Raw genomic sequence first — 14,674 nt, 5'->3', positions numbered from 1 at the left:
GAAATTTACGCTCCTTTCCAAAATGAAGAATAGTGGTAAGTGATAGACGATAGTGGTAAGCGATAGGCGATAACCAATGTGAAAATGAGAATTAACTCTAATGTATAAAATATTATAATATTAGTTTTCTACCCGGAAAACAAAATACAATAGAAAGCTAGTTAGAATTCAACAATAATCAAAATAAAAGTTCATTCCTAAAGGTCAAACTTATCATCACTAAATTGATCCTCATTCGTTGGACTTATAGCCATTGGTATCTTCTTCTTCCTGATCGGAGTCATTCAAATTTATTTGTTTGGGTGTGGTAGACGAGGATGAACATAATAGGTAAAAAAAAAAAATTATATTTGTTTTTTAAATTAAAGCCCAACCCAAATCAAAAAGCTCGTGCCTTTGGGCCTTTTGCGCCTACTGCGCCTGGAGGAAGGCGCGCGCCTCTCCATGAATAAGCGCGAGCTGTGCGCCTTGCGCCTAGGCGCGCGCCTTTTAAAACACGGATTCTAGCTATGTGTTTGTATTTGCTTATTGAATGTTTGTTTTATATGTCCACAACCATTATGTCATCGTCATATCCATGTAATAATTTTATGGAAACGGACGCTATGTTCCTCGAGTTTGAGGACGATTTAGATAACGACGAGGGAGGGTCGTCGTCTGTGGGCAGCAATACGGGTGAGTCTAAGAATTTTTTCATTTTAACTTACAATTATTTCATGTTCTTTTTTCTAACATTATATGTTATTATTGATTTATTGAGCAGAGTCTTCTTCTCAACAACCTGCGACTCCGACTCCTAGGAGACTTGCGCAGTCTCGACTCTTGGAGTTAGAGTGCCACGTTCAAATAAATGGGCACATTCCGATGACGATGGCTCCTGGAACGGAGAAGCCTATTTCCCATACGTCGTTCTCTTCAGCCAGGCGATAGACGTGTGCGTGCGAAAGACATTTCCCGTCCGCTGCCTTTAGTGGGCGGACGTTGGGAGAGAATACATTAAGGTCGTCAAGGGCAACCTCCAGGTAATTAAGTGCACTACACATTTATGATTTCATTTGAAACATATCTAACTTTAATCAATCTAATGTGTTATGTTTGTAATGTGTAGCGATTGTTTGTGCTTGATTTCAATGATCAAGCAATGAATAAGTTTGTTGAGCATTAGATGCTCATGACCTTTAAAGAGTTTCGGGCCGATTGTCACAGACATTTCAAAAAGTACAGCGATCTGGAGGAGGCTCGTGCCAACCCACCAAACGCATTGGTTGGACGTCATGAGGATTGGTACTTCCTCTACGACCACTATATGAGCCGTGCATTCCAGGTATTTGTCATGATTAATTATGATTTAAAGTTTTAATATGTATAAGAAATAAACAATATAATTGTTTTCATGCAGGAGCAATCACGGACGAACAAGGCTGCTAGATAGAAGCAGCCTTACAATCATAGTAGTGGGTCCAAGTCGTTTCTACAATGACAGTACGAGCTCACTGAGAGAAAAGGAGAGCTGGTCGATCGTGTCGAGTTGTTTCGGGAAACACACATTCGAGCTGGGACGTTCGTGTCGCAGGCCGCAAAGGATGCACATGTAAATTATGCCCTTATTAATTATCCTTTTTCATTATATATTTTCGTTTGTTACCTAAAATAGTTTTTAAATTTGTTGCAGAATCAAATGCTGGAACTCCAATCCCAGCCTACCACAGAGGGTAGTCAGCCACTCTCTGAGGATGAGATATGCGATCAGGTGTTGGCTAGACGACCAGGCTACTCAAAAAGCCTTGGTTGGGGACCCAAGCCGAAGGCCCGCAAAACGATGAGTGGGAGCAGTTCGTCGACATCATCTTGTTTGCAGTCCACACAAAAAGAGATTGAATTACAAGCTAAACTTAATGAAGCTTTGGAACGGATTGAAGTGTAAGATAGAAATCACCAAGCGTTAGCTTCACAAGTGGAACGAATGCAAAAGCTTATAGAAGACTTCACTCGTGCACAACAGGGACCACCACATGATCCCTAACTCTGCGGTACGTATATATGTCTCCATTATTCTTAAGTTTTTGCAATGATAGTATATAGTGAACATATGGATATATGTACTAAACTTAGTTACTTTTATATCATTTTAGGACCGAATGTGTAGAATGACGCGTACGCACCTCGTTAGGAGACTTTTTGTTATGTTTGTGTTTTCTTGTATTATGAGAACTACATTTTTTGTATTAAATTTACAAATATTTTGTGAACTTATTTGTATTATTAATTTTAATTTTTTTTTAATTTGTGTTTGTATTTCTTAATTTCTTAATTTATATTGAATTTGTTTTAATTTAATCCAAAATGTCTGGAAAAATATTTGAGCAATCTGAATGTCGTTGTGAATGTTTGAGCAAAATATTTTAGGGAAAAAAATTAGAAATTAAATATTAAAAAAAATATAAAAAGGAATTCCCGACGCAATGAAACGTTAGGAATATGATGCATAAGATACGTCGGGAAAGAGACCCCCACGCCCAAAAGACGTCGAGAAAAAAACGTCGGAAGAGGTTCTTCTCACCCCGTACCAACAAGGCATCGGGAGAGGCGTTCCCGACGCCTTACCAACACCGCATCGGGAGAGGCATTCCTGATGCGTTACCAACATGGCGTCGGGAGAAGCATTCCCGACGCCGTACCAACAAAGCGTCGGGAATGCATCTCCCGACGCGGTTCTCCCGACGTTTGTTCCGATGCTGTGGTATACGTCGACATATCCTTTCCCGACGTATTTTGCATTTTTCGACATTTTTATGCATCGGGAGTACCCTCGTCTCTTGTAGTGATGGTGATCACCAATCTAAAGGTCTAATGCACAAATATATATGTATATTGAACTCAGCAACGACATTTGCTGGTGTGGAAATTTCAATTCAGATGATCCTTTTTTTCTTATTAAATTCATAAACTATGGCAATAACTCCGAATAAACCCATTGAATCTTAAGATTTAGTGAGCAACAAGGACAAATCTACTGAAGAGCCACTAGGGGACATATCAGGAGGTAGTTTTTAACCCTCCCTCAACGGCTAGTTTCAAGTTTAAGGGGCAGAGACTATGGTTCTATCCAAAGTTATCTCAGCTATGAAAGTCAGTAAGCTACTCAACCAGGGTACTTGAAGTATCTTGGCTAGCGTTGTAGACACAAGAGAGCCAGGAGTTTCCTTGTCATCTAAACCAGTGGGGAGAGAATATCCCAACGTTCTCTCTGATGAGCTTTCAGAACTTCCACCTCCTAGGGGGATTGATTTTGCCATTGAGTTAGAGGCAGACATTATTCCTATATCTAGAGCTCCTTATAGAATGACCCTAGCTAAGTTGAAAGAGCCGAAGGTTCAATTACAGGAGTTGCTGGACAAGGGTTTTATAGTCGTTGCCCACTACATATATTGAAGTTTTTGCATGCTCCTAATTTGAAATCGTTGGAAATTATTGGTTTGAAGGGCGAGTTGAATGTTGTACCATTGAAAAATTATGAAAACCTCACCTCTCTATATCTTTCCAAGTTGAGTAAATTGGAGAAGTTGCCCGAGTGTTGGTAACATTGTATGAAAACTCTGCAACTTCTTTTTTTAAGTAAAAAATTTAAAGAGCCTATTAGAATGGATTGGCAACCTCACCTCACTCACACAATTAGAGATTTCTTATTGTGAAAAGCTAACTATGTTACTAGAAGAAATTTACAAGTTACCTCACTTACAAAATTGATTATTTCTCATTGCGAAAAGCTAGCTTTGCTGCTAGAAGGGATTCGAAACATCCATAATTTACAATGTTTAATAATTTGTGGTTGTTCCATATTGAAAAAAAAAACACACGCACGCACGAACACACGCACACACACGCACACATACACACACAAACACATATACAGTTCGATGGGTAAATCTCCCATCGTTTTCATCATAATTCTTTTTTTTTTCTTTCACAAATCTAATTTTTCTTCACAAATCTAATTTTTCTTCACAAGTATGGGATGTTCCAGAAGAAGATTGGCTTGAGATGTTAGAAGCATCTAGTTCAATTGGGGTCGATGAATCCATACATGATATCCCATTTTGTAGAGGCGACGTTGGACCTACTATTGTTAATCATCAAGAGATAGATAACCAATAACAATCCTCAATCGATGGACGACTTTATAAATGATGAACCTGAACAACTAGAATAATCTCCCGAAGAGGGCTCAGAAGGAATTAAATATTTTGATTTAGATGGTAGTGAATAAAATGTATATATTATATATTTAATAAATTTACTTATGGCATGTTATTTAAAAATCTAACAACTAATAGTTGATTTTGCAGCGTAATGATACGTTCAGATCAAGTACAACTGACATTGACTGAAGTTGAACAAACGAATACTCCAGTAGTCAATCCTTCCACTCATCAAGAGAGCACGAGGGCATCAGGTATTAATATGATATGTAAGTTTTTTTTATACATTACTGAAATTATCTAAAATTTCTTTTTTTAAGATATCAATCACAAACTAACAAACGAGGAAGGGGTGTGAGAGGATACGGTCGGAACATAGAATTAGACAAGTTTGTGGAAAAACATGGAAAAATCAAGATTGAGATTAACAAAGTTGAAGGAAAATCAATAAGTGCTTTTTCCCCTAAAATTGCATTAGGCATTGGTACTTCAGTTTGAACCACCATTCCACTAAGTTTGGAGAACTGGAAGGCGGTACCTATAGGCGTAAGGGAGCTCGTGTTTGATCAGTTGGAGGTACATTTATGATTCTTTTATGTATCCTTATATTGTTTTAAATGTAAAAGTGGTCCATTATTTATGCATTTATAATTGAATATGCAGAATCATTTTGAATTTGACTCCACTAACATGGTTGTGAGAAAATACTTGGAAGAAAATGCAGAATACCTTTAGAGAATTCAAAGCAGGCTTACATAAAGATTACCGTGAATTTGATGATCCTATTAAAGCTCGTGCCAATCCACCAGACAAGATATAACACATGAGAATTAGAACATTATGTATGATAGATGGGAAAATATGCATGGAAGGTATGCTTTTCTTAGTTCAACAAATAATTGTTTTACACGAATATGGTGTACTTGTTCTTATCACTAGTTCAATTAGAAAAAACGAGAGACAAACAGAAGAAGTTGCTCAGCTGCCAAGTTCAACCTTACTACTGGGGAGAAGTCGTTCCTCTAAGTTCGACATGAATTAGTATGATGCATTGTAATTATCTTTTGTACTATTGTATGACACTTTTTTTTTTTATAATCTCAATCGCATTGATTTATTTTTATAGAAAAAGAAAAAAGGTTGCAATATTGATGAGGTAGAGGTATTCTATAAAACACATTTTCGTGAAAAAGAAGGATGAATCAATGATAAGGCAAAAGATGCATATGTAAGTTTGTTTTATCATGACTAAGTAAATTCATGTGTTATTTAATAAATTTAATCTAACTAGATCTTTCATATAGTTGGAAATAAAACAAATCATTGCAGAGTCAACTAAAGATGATGTTCAGACGATCTATAGTGAGAAGAAATGCAAAATTATATTAGGGTGTTGCTTGATGCAAATTGTCAAACCAAAAAGTGGTGAACCGTGAGGTAGTAATGTGTCATCTACATGTGAGAAAGAGAAGAGAAGAGAAGAATGAAATGACATACCTCAAAGAATCAAATGAAAAGTTAACCAATGAACTTGGAAAATGGGAACAAAGGTTGGTTGATATTAAAAAAGAGTTGGATCTAGGAGAGGAAGAGGATGCACCTTCAAGCACTTTAGGTTTTTTCCAAGCTAAAATTGAAAATATTATATTGATAAAGCATGCTTCGATATCATGTGTGGCTATCCTGCAGTTACGGTATCAATCATGCATACATTTTACATTTATTTTATATTTGAGTCGAAATACTTTGTATCTATCTTGTAGTTACGGTAGCCAAGCATGTAAATGTGACATTTCACAATTAGGTTTTTGGATGGTTTGTAGAAGTATCACTTAGACACTTAGACACTTAGGCCATTTGCAGCTTGTTTGAACATTCACTTTTTTTAGGACTTTAAGCTTGTTGTTTTGATTGAAAACTACGAAATCTTTAGGTCTTTGGATGCTTTGAAACATACATGACACTTTAAAGCATATGACATTTTTTTTTAACTTTTTGGATGGTTTGTAGAAGTATCACTTAGACACTTTTTAGATTTATTGTAGTTGATTTTGTGTTTTAATTGTGATCACACTTAGGCATTTGAAACTTGTTTTATAGGTCGACTTTGAGAGTTAAGACACTTTTTAGCACATTTGTAGGTGAACTTTAGTTTCAAAGTCACACTTGGGGCATGTAAGTGTTGTTTTGAGAGTTAAAGTATCACTTAGACACTTTTGAGGACTTTTTAGGTTGGTTTTGGGTTTGAAAGTACACTTAAGAAATTTGAATCTGGTATAAACCTTCACTTTAAAAGCATATGACATTTTTTTAGCTTTTTGGATGCTTTGCTGAACTTAGTTGGTTTTGAGTTTGGTAGTCACACTAAGTTATCGTGGGTTGGCCGGTTTTGACACTTTTCAGGACATTATGTAAGGATTTTTTCTGAAAGTACATAGGTCATTTTTTTTTTACATTTTATAGGTACAAATGTAGTTTTACTTTATTTATTTTGATACTTGATTCATTTGAAATAAGTAACTAAGATTTAACATGTTCTTATTCATTTTAATATAAATTTTTTTTAAGGTTTATGTAGTTTGAAGGAGCGGGAAATGATTATTTTTGTGAAGACTTTCTGACTGAACTAACCATTTTTTGTGTATTTAATATTTTTTGGTTCATTTTGGTATGCCAAAATGAAAATTAATATAGCATATGTAACTTGACAGACTAAAGAATAATTATGGTTTGTTATATTTTGACAAAAGTATTAATGATTAAAAATCTTTTCATTTTTAAATTTCTTGTTGCAATGTTCGATATATTTTGTTATAACCATGAATATTCATTATATATTTGAGACCTTTCTGGCAAAAATATATTTCCAAATGAGGTCAATAAACAAATATCTAAATATAAGTTTATTTGCGTCGACTTAAGTTGTTTATAGTTTTAGATATGATTTGTGATCACTTTAAATAACCATTTTTTATTAATATCTAATTATGCACAAACAAGAATTAATTAATCATCAAATAAATCAATTAAGGACAGATATAAACCAAAATCATCTAATAAATACATTTTTTTTGACTTCATATTAATACCTTGTGGGGTAATTTAATTACGAAAGATTTAGAAAAGACACCTAGTTTAGATATGAAATTTCACCGATGTCCTAAAATTTCATTTATTATCTTAAGTAAGATTTCATTTCTTTTTGTTGTACCATTTTAACCTTCACATTAATATTTAATATAATTGATTTTCGAAAATAATTAGGAAATGTTACCTTATCTATACAATATCATATTTATTATATAATTTATAACTTCCATAATTATTGTAATAAATAATATACAATTATATTTGTATTTAATATTAGGATATCATTTAATGTAGATATGCTTCTAATATAGAATAAATTCTTAGCTAATATGGTAATAGTTTATTTATTTATTTCTACAAATTGATCGTTTTCAATTTCATAATCAACTAAAATTGTACATATTTTTCGGCGCTGACAACCGTTTTATTTTTCTCCACTTAATTTTTCCGTCTCCTTCAAGCGATTTTGGTTAGTTTTCGTCCTTCAAGCGATTCTGATTCTTGTTAGTTCTCCACTCAATTTTGATGATGGTTTTGAAAGTTTTCGTCCTATTCTTACATAAAACAGTAAACTACAGTCACGTTCTTGCATAAAAACACCTAGTTTAGGGAAGCCTACAAATCAGTTAAATAGTAAACTACATATATATTTCGTAATGCTACAATCATGTTTTTATCTGTAATATGCCTTTTTTATGCCTTTTTTTTTTTTTACATAAAACAGTAAATCGATTATGTAATACTAGTAAAATAGTAAACTACATATTCTCACTGCATATTATATACCTTTCGGTCATGTTCTTAATTTTTTGTTTATTATATATACATTTATATAGTATTATGTACCATATACAATTCAATATTATATAATTTTTAGTCGGTTTCGTGAACAATATATACATCTATGTAATATTATATACCATATACCATTCAATATTCTGGCCATGTTCTTAAAATTAATTTTGTTTCATTACGACATATTCCATTCATCTGGTACAAAATATTTACACATAAATCTTCTGTGAACAATATATACTATTGTATACCACAAAATAAACTGTCTGTTTTGTGATTTATTAGATATATAACCCTGCATATATACAATAACATGTATATAGTGACATATAGTTCTAATATTTTTTGTTAGGTATGGCCAAAATTGTTGTCTATTTTGATGGTTTTTTCAATTTCAACAACTACGTTAGTTTTAGCGTTTTTGATATAATAGTGAATAAACTTATGTCTTTTAAAGAATTATACAATATCCTTAGATCCAAGTTAGACAGTTATATTGATATATAACTTTGCCTAGGTCCTATAGAATGTCTTAAAAAAGATTGGGCTATAACAATGTTAAATGAGTTTACTATATAATAACATCTAATGTTGGGCAACATATTGTGCTTATTGTTCATTCGGTTGGCCTTTCAGCTATTACTTTGGGTTCTTCATCTTCTATTCATTTCAAATAGACACCCATTCTGATGGGTGGCAATTGTTTTTGAAAATATAGATATGTCTAACATAGATTCCACCTTTGAACTAAAAATACATGACATGTTTTCAATCAAAGCTTTGTTGAAACAGTTCTTGCAAGCCATTGTTATTAGAGACAATTTTCAATATGTTACAGTTAAATCAAACAAGGAAGTGTTGATTTTGCAGTGTGTATTTGAAGATTGAAAGTCATTACGTGTTTCTTGTTGTTTCCATGGGGATAGGACATTATAAGTTCTTACTAAGATCGATTCTGAACATACATGTTCCGTAGATGTTCTCTACATGCTTCTTGTTGTTTCCATGGGGATAGGACATTATAGGTTCTTACTAGGTTCGATTTTGACAAGGATCGGGCTTCTACGAACCATTCCTAGCAAGGAATGAACGAGTCCAGAGGAGAAAAGAATTTACGGAAGAGAGAGCTCAAATTTCGATCAATTAGAGGTATGGCTGAATGGGGCATTGGTTTCCTAAATCGACATAAAAGTGTATCATGGGTTCTCATCCCATTTCCTCCGGCACGAAAGTGGAAAGGGTGAAATTACGTGAGAGAAAGAAGGGTGGAGTCCCCCCGAGGACTGAATAGCAGAACTTAGTGACTAGGAGCAGAAAATACAGTTAGTTGCGCCTTCGTTTTCTTTGATCGGCCTATCCTCTTTCTCAAATTCTTTGCGCCGTTCGGCCACAGAAGGTTCATATGGATTTCAGAGTCAAAAGGCAAAATATGGATAAAAACAAGTCCTTCGGACAGGTCAAATCCCTCAATAAAAGGGTTTCAGATGTGTAGGAAGAGAAAAGAATTTGCAAAAAACAAATTTCACTAAAAAAGTCCTGAGGATGGACACTTTCCACTAAGTCAAAGATGAAACTAGATTTAACTACAGAGGGCGACTAGTCTTCTGAAATATATATTAGCTTTCCATTTTCATTCCACTAAAAGAAGCGAAGTGACTGATTGATGTTGTTGGCAAATAACATCCATAAAGAAATAGGAAGAAAAAGAAAAAAAATCCTATCCCTTTAAGCCTACATAAGGGAAGAGAGAATTCAGAAATTTGCACTATTCAAAGGCAAACTTTCAGTCGCTTCACTTCGTGCCTCCCCATTTTTTCTTGGTCGAACCTCGTAGTCAAGAGTCTGAAGGTGAAGGACTTGTTCATTCCACTGATTGTATAAAAAATGGAACTTACTAGGGCCTCCGGACCACTAAAACAAGTTGTCGAGCTCTTGTCCAGTCCGCATGTGAAAAGCAAATGCAAACCGATCCTTTCAATCCCTTTAATGGATTCATCCCCTTTCCAAGGCATCCTTATCTTGTTCTAAGATTCAAAGCCTTGCTTTCATTCTCATCACATGATAAAGGGTAGCTTTCCTTAGATGTAGAGGTGCAATGTAGAAGTTGCGAGAGCTAAAGCGAGTTCCCAAATAGTTCAATAGGTCTTTCTTTTATTCTCTCTTTTGGCTTCAAGGCGGGTTAAATCAGTCCATGCTTCGAACAATTGAGAAAGAATCGAGTGGTGTGTTTCTGAATTTTATGGTCGAAAGAAGTCAATGAACAAGGAAATCAAGCCTCCTTATTTAGCATCTCATTCGCCTAGCCATGGTGCAGCCTTAGGAAAGACGGACGAAAACTTCCAATTTTCATTTGTCTGACTTCTCCTAGAGTGAGCCTATTTCACTCTTTCTGTACTTCTACAAGAGCTTTCTAGCTTCATGTGATTCAGTCACCTGACTGGGCGAAAGGGAGACTTTTCCTTGTGATGAAAGAACTTCAGCTTCAACTGCGTAGTGTGCTGCCCAGCCAGGGAAGAAGATGAATGCAATGGCCCATTTTCTTTCTTTCTACGTCCCGCGATCTTGTGAGTTTGTAGGTTGATAAGTCAAAACTCACTCACTTTTGCGTTCTCCATAATAAAGGGCATCAAAGACGTTCACTCCAACCTCTTAAATTCTTCGAGCATCCTCTCTAGTTTAATTTCGAGACCTCAGTTTCATATTCAAAATCAATTGTTTCTTTAGTTCATTAGTGGTATTAATTTGAATATGGATTTCTCAAATTCTTTGATAATGAATTCGCTTTGCCCCTCTCATCATCTTGGGTTTAGTTATTTCATAATGCACTCCTTCTAAGTGCCAGAATAAGGAATTCGCTTTTAAATTCTTTGATAATTTTTTTGATCCTTATTTTCTTGAGTAGAGTTATTTCATAATGCACTCCTTCTAAGAATAAGGAATTCGCTTCGCCCTTCTCCTTATTAGTCGAGTTATTTCATAACCTATGGACGGACCTTTAATTTAATCTATATGAATCTAAAAGAGCTCAAATCCCTTTTTGAGTCAAGTCAATCAATCTTTATGATGATGAAAGATCCGTTGATCAACCAGTCTATGACCCAACCCATATTTATTTGAATTGCTCTGTAGAGAAATTCCTACGTGGGATTGAAGAAGAAGGTGCGAGATCAAGATAGGTTTTGACGCAAAGCTCAACCTTTTACCGCGTAGTACAAATGAGAGGATGCTCGTCGGATCGATCGGAGCTTGACCTAGTCTTTGGTTGTCAAGGTAAAGGAGGAAAAGAGGGAGTACGACCAACAACACCAATCGCGGTTGACCTGAGAGAAACTGTGCAAAAGGAGTGAAGTAAGGGATTCCATTCAACCGCATAGTGGGTAAGCACACCCGCTTTCGATGCGAGTTTGCTTTTGTCCTAAATGAAGGGAGGTGTGAGAAAGCCCACAAAGCGGTTTAAAGGTCGAAGTGGGTTGAATCCATACTAGTCCTTGTGCCCTCTTTGAAGTAGAGGTCCTTTTATCTCGGGATTGGAGTTCATTCCCCATTATCTTGTATATGAAGAATAGAATATTCCCATGGAGAAATGCTGGAATTGAAGGAGAAGACTTAAGAAAAAGGAAGGGTGAGCCTACGGAGGCAAAGAAAGCCGTCAACTAATAATTCCTGGTTTAGTGGACTCATTTCTCTTGATTCTGACTTCTAAGACACCTCTTGATCAGAGTTCCCGCCGACCCCTTTCTTGTTATATACTCAAAATAGTGGAAAGGGATCTACCGAACCTTCCCCCTCCTTGATCATACTCATTCCAATGCTTCTTATGCAGACCTATGAGATCAGGCTTGAGTTCGTCTAGCCCTCTTTTTAGATATTATGTTTAGTGAGACGAAAAAGAAGGGCTAAGAGGTGTGGGGTTACTCGGGCCTCTATCTATTCTCTCATTAGGTAAGCATTTTCTCGAAAAAGATTGTGAAGGTCTTCAAAAGAAAGAAGAAATATAGATAGGAATCATTACTCAAAGAAGAAGTCACGGAGAGAAGGGAGAGTCAGGATCAGTCTTGAACCAGATCGATGGGATAACATCTTGATTCCTTGAGTGCTTGGCTCCCTATCATATGATAAGAAGAATTTGACCATAGTCTAATTGAGCTGAGAGGGCCATTGAATTATAGAATAGATAGGAAGACTGTAAAGACAAAAAGATCTTTTTTTCTCATGTAGTGGGTTGGATGATGAAATTTGGAGAGGGGATGACTTTGTCCACTAAGGGAAAGAAGTACTATTCAAAATCTTACTCTTTTGTAAGACCACTTAGAGGTTTAAATCCTCCATTCTAATTCCATTCCATTTGGTTGGAACATCCTATTAGCAGAATGAAAAAGAATGAAAGCATATGAACTCGTACTCTCTCGCCAATCGAGGGTCTTTACCATCTCGAACTAATCAAGTGTTTTCCTCTTCTTTCATTTTCCTTTCATCCAATTTACTTAAGGTAGAATCATAGACAAATACGAGTATGAAAGAGAAGAGCTTGAGCACTTTAATATTTGAATATCTAGAGAAAGGTAAGCATGGTGGAATTCATCAACATTAGGATTCTATAATAAGATCAGATTGAGATCTATGAAAATTCGTCTATTAGATTATTTCATTCGTAGCGAAGAAGATAAAGATCTATTCAAGATAAGAAAAGAGCTTTATTTCAGACTATCTTTACATATGGATCCTTACCTCATTCCATTTAGGATTAGGAATAGGTGTAATCGGAGATTTGACATATTGAAGACCCCTCCGTAGGAGTCTTTTGGCTGATTATTGCAAATAAGGAAGAAAATCCTGAGATTATATACAAGATTTTGAGTCGTGTAGACTTTCATGGCTTCTTATCTGAATTAGGCTCAGTCATCTAGGTGCAGAAAGCCTAGCGAACGAATAAAAAGAAAGAGGACTCAAACTCCTTTATACAATTCAAATTAGTCGCTCTAGGAAATGAGATTTCGACCAAGAAGAACCGAGGTAGAGTCTCGATCCTTACTTGCCTTTTCTTTTATTTTTCATAAGAATAGGAGCTACTAGCTTGGCACCTAGAGATATAGGTGTAACCGAAGACAGTCTCGGCGAGATCAAAATTCCATTTCTGAGTATACTTTCTTTGGGTTAGGTAAAGGGGGAGGGAAGTGAAGCGGAGGATGGAAGTAGTACAAGTTTCAAAAGTAGAAGTAGTTCAAATTCAATGCTTCTAGTAGAGGCTCAAAGGATTTGAGGCTAGGAAATCAGGAATATCGGGAAAGAAAATACAAAAGGCTAGGTGATTTTTGCTATCATCTTCTTACAGAAGAAGAGGGAATCACGCCTGAGAATGAATGACTCTTTCGACTTTCTTCCCCTAGGAAAATTCTTGTGTGATCATCCGATTCCTTTTTAGAGTTTGCATCCAACATTGGAGGAAAACCTGACTTCAAGATTGAATTCTCTCTTCTATTTGACTCGAGGAATCAAAGTCTATATTCTACGTGATAGTACTGTATAGATAGTTTATGGAAAGTCTAACCTTCTTAACCATCGGTTGAGACTCTGTCAGACTTAGGGCTTGCCTCCTTCGAAGATTCCTTGTCGCATAGAAGGAGAGTCATTTTCGCATTCAAGTCAAAGCCTAGGTAGGAGTCTTTTGTATTTTAGGCTGAAAAACTCTCTTTAGTTAGGTTGCCAGACTGAGTCCACTCGAGCCACTATTTTCGTAGCAGAAGTTTTTCCTTTTCTGAAAAGCGTATATAGTATATTCACTTATATATATATATATATATATATATATATATATATATATATATATATATATATATAATAGATAATGATCTTCTCTATCTCGAAGGAGAAGAAGTAGAAGGATCCCAAGCGTTAAGACTGATTCGGCAGGTGTGCCCGCGCATGACCTATTAGCTTTTTATTCACTCAAAGATATGTACTGCTTAGTCGGCCTAGAAGAATTCTATTTCATATGCGTAAACAAGTATTGAAGAGAATGGCTATCACGCTAAGCCGAGTTGACAACAAGCTAAACCAAGAGGGGACAGAGTCGATGTCACGAGATGATGGGATCAGGATCTTCATATGCAATCCTCGAAGCAGTCTTTTTTTGCTTCAAATCTTCATTTTTGTATGCCATTATCCAATGACCTCCATATTTTCATGATATGAGGTATTCAGACGTGGGATGAGACTCATCCCTTTCTGTAGATGAAGCAAGGTAGGATCCAGATCTCGACTCAACCTTATTTCTCTATTATCTTTTATAGATAAAATGGCAATAACAGTAACTCAAAGAATCAGTGAGGTCTATACTTTTTCACGGTCTTTCTTCTTCCTCCCCACATTGCAATAATTCGTTTTCCAGAGTCAGATTACTCGGAGAGGTTAGCATATCGAGGCTTTTCAGTTGCAAGCCCACGTAGGTGTAGAGGTGTGAACGAGGAAATTTACTGAAATCAACAGCTCAGAGGATAAGGCAATGGTTTTTCTCAGCGTATCTTAAGAAAATGCAAAGGAAGTCAAGATGGATGATCCATTTTTAGGGAAAGCCTTTTCCTTTTGTGAGA

At 35.7% G+C, this 14,674-nt stretch overlaps 1 long non-coding RNA gene across 1 annotated transcript; it reads left to right on the top strand.

Annotated features, from left to right (window-relative positions):
* The first annotated feature begins 1,204 nt into the window (after positions 1-1,204).
* LOC127150895 (uncharacterized) lies at positions 1,205-2,129 on the top strand. The gene is made up of 3 exons (XR_007823451.1): positions 1,205-1,324; positions 1,400-1,591; positions 1,673-2,129. It is a non-coding gene; the product is annotated as an uncharacterized LOC127150895 (long non-coding RNA).
* Positions 2,130-14,674: the final 12,545 nt, after the last annotated feature.

Source organism: Cucumis melo, chromosome 9 (genome assembly GCF_025177605.1).
Source record: "Cucumis melo cultivar AY chromosome 9, USDA_Cmelo_AY_1.0, whole genome shotgun sequence".
NCBI classification, from domain to species: domain Eukaryota; kingdom Viridiplantae; phylum Streptophyta; class Magnoliopsida; order Cucurbitales; family Cucurbitaceae; genus Cucumis; species Cucumis melo.
The sequence above is the reverse complement of the archived record's forward strand: the minus strand, read 5'-3'. Positions and strand labels throughout refer to the sequence as shown.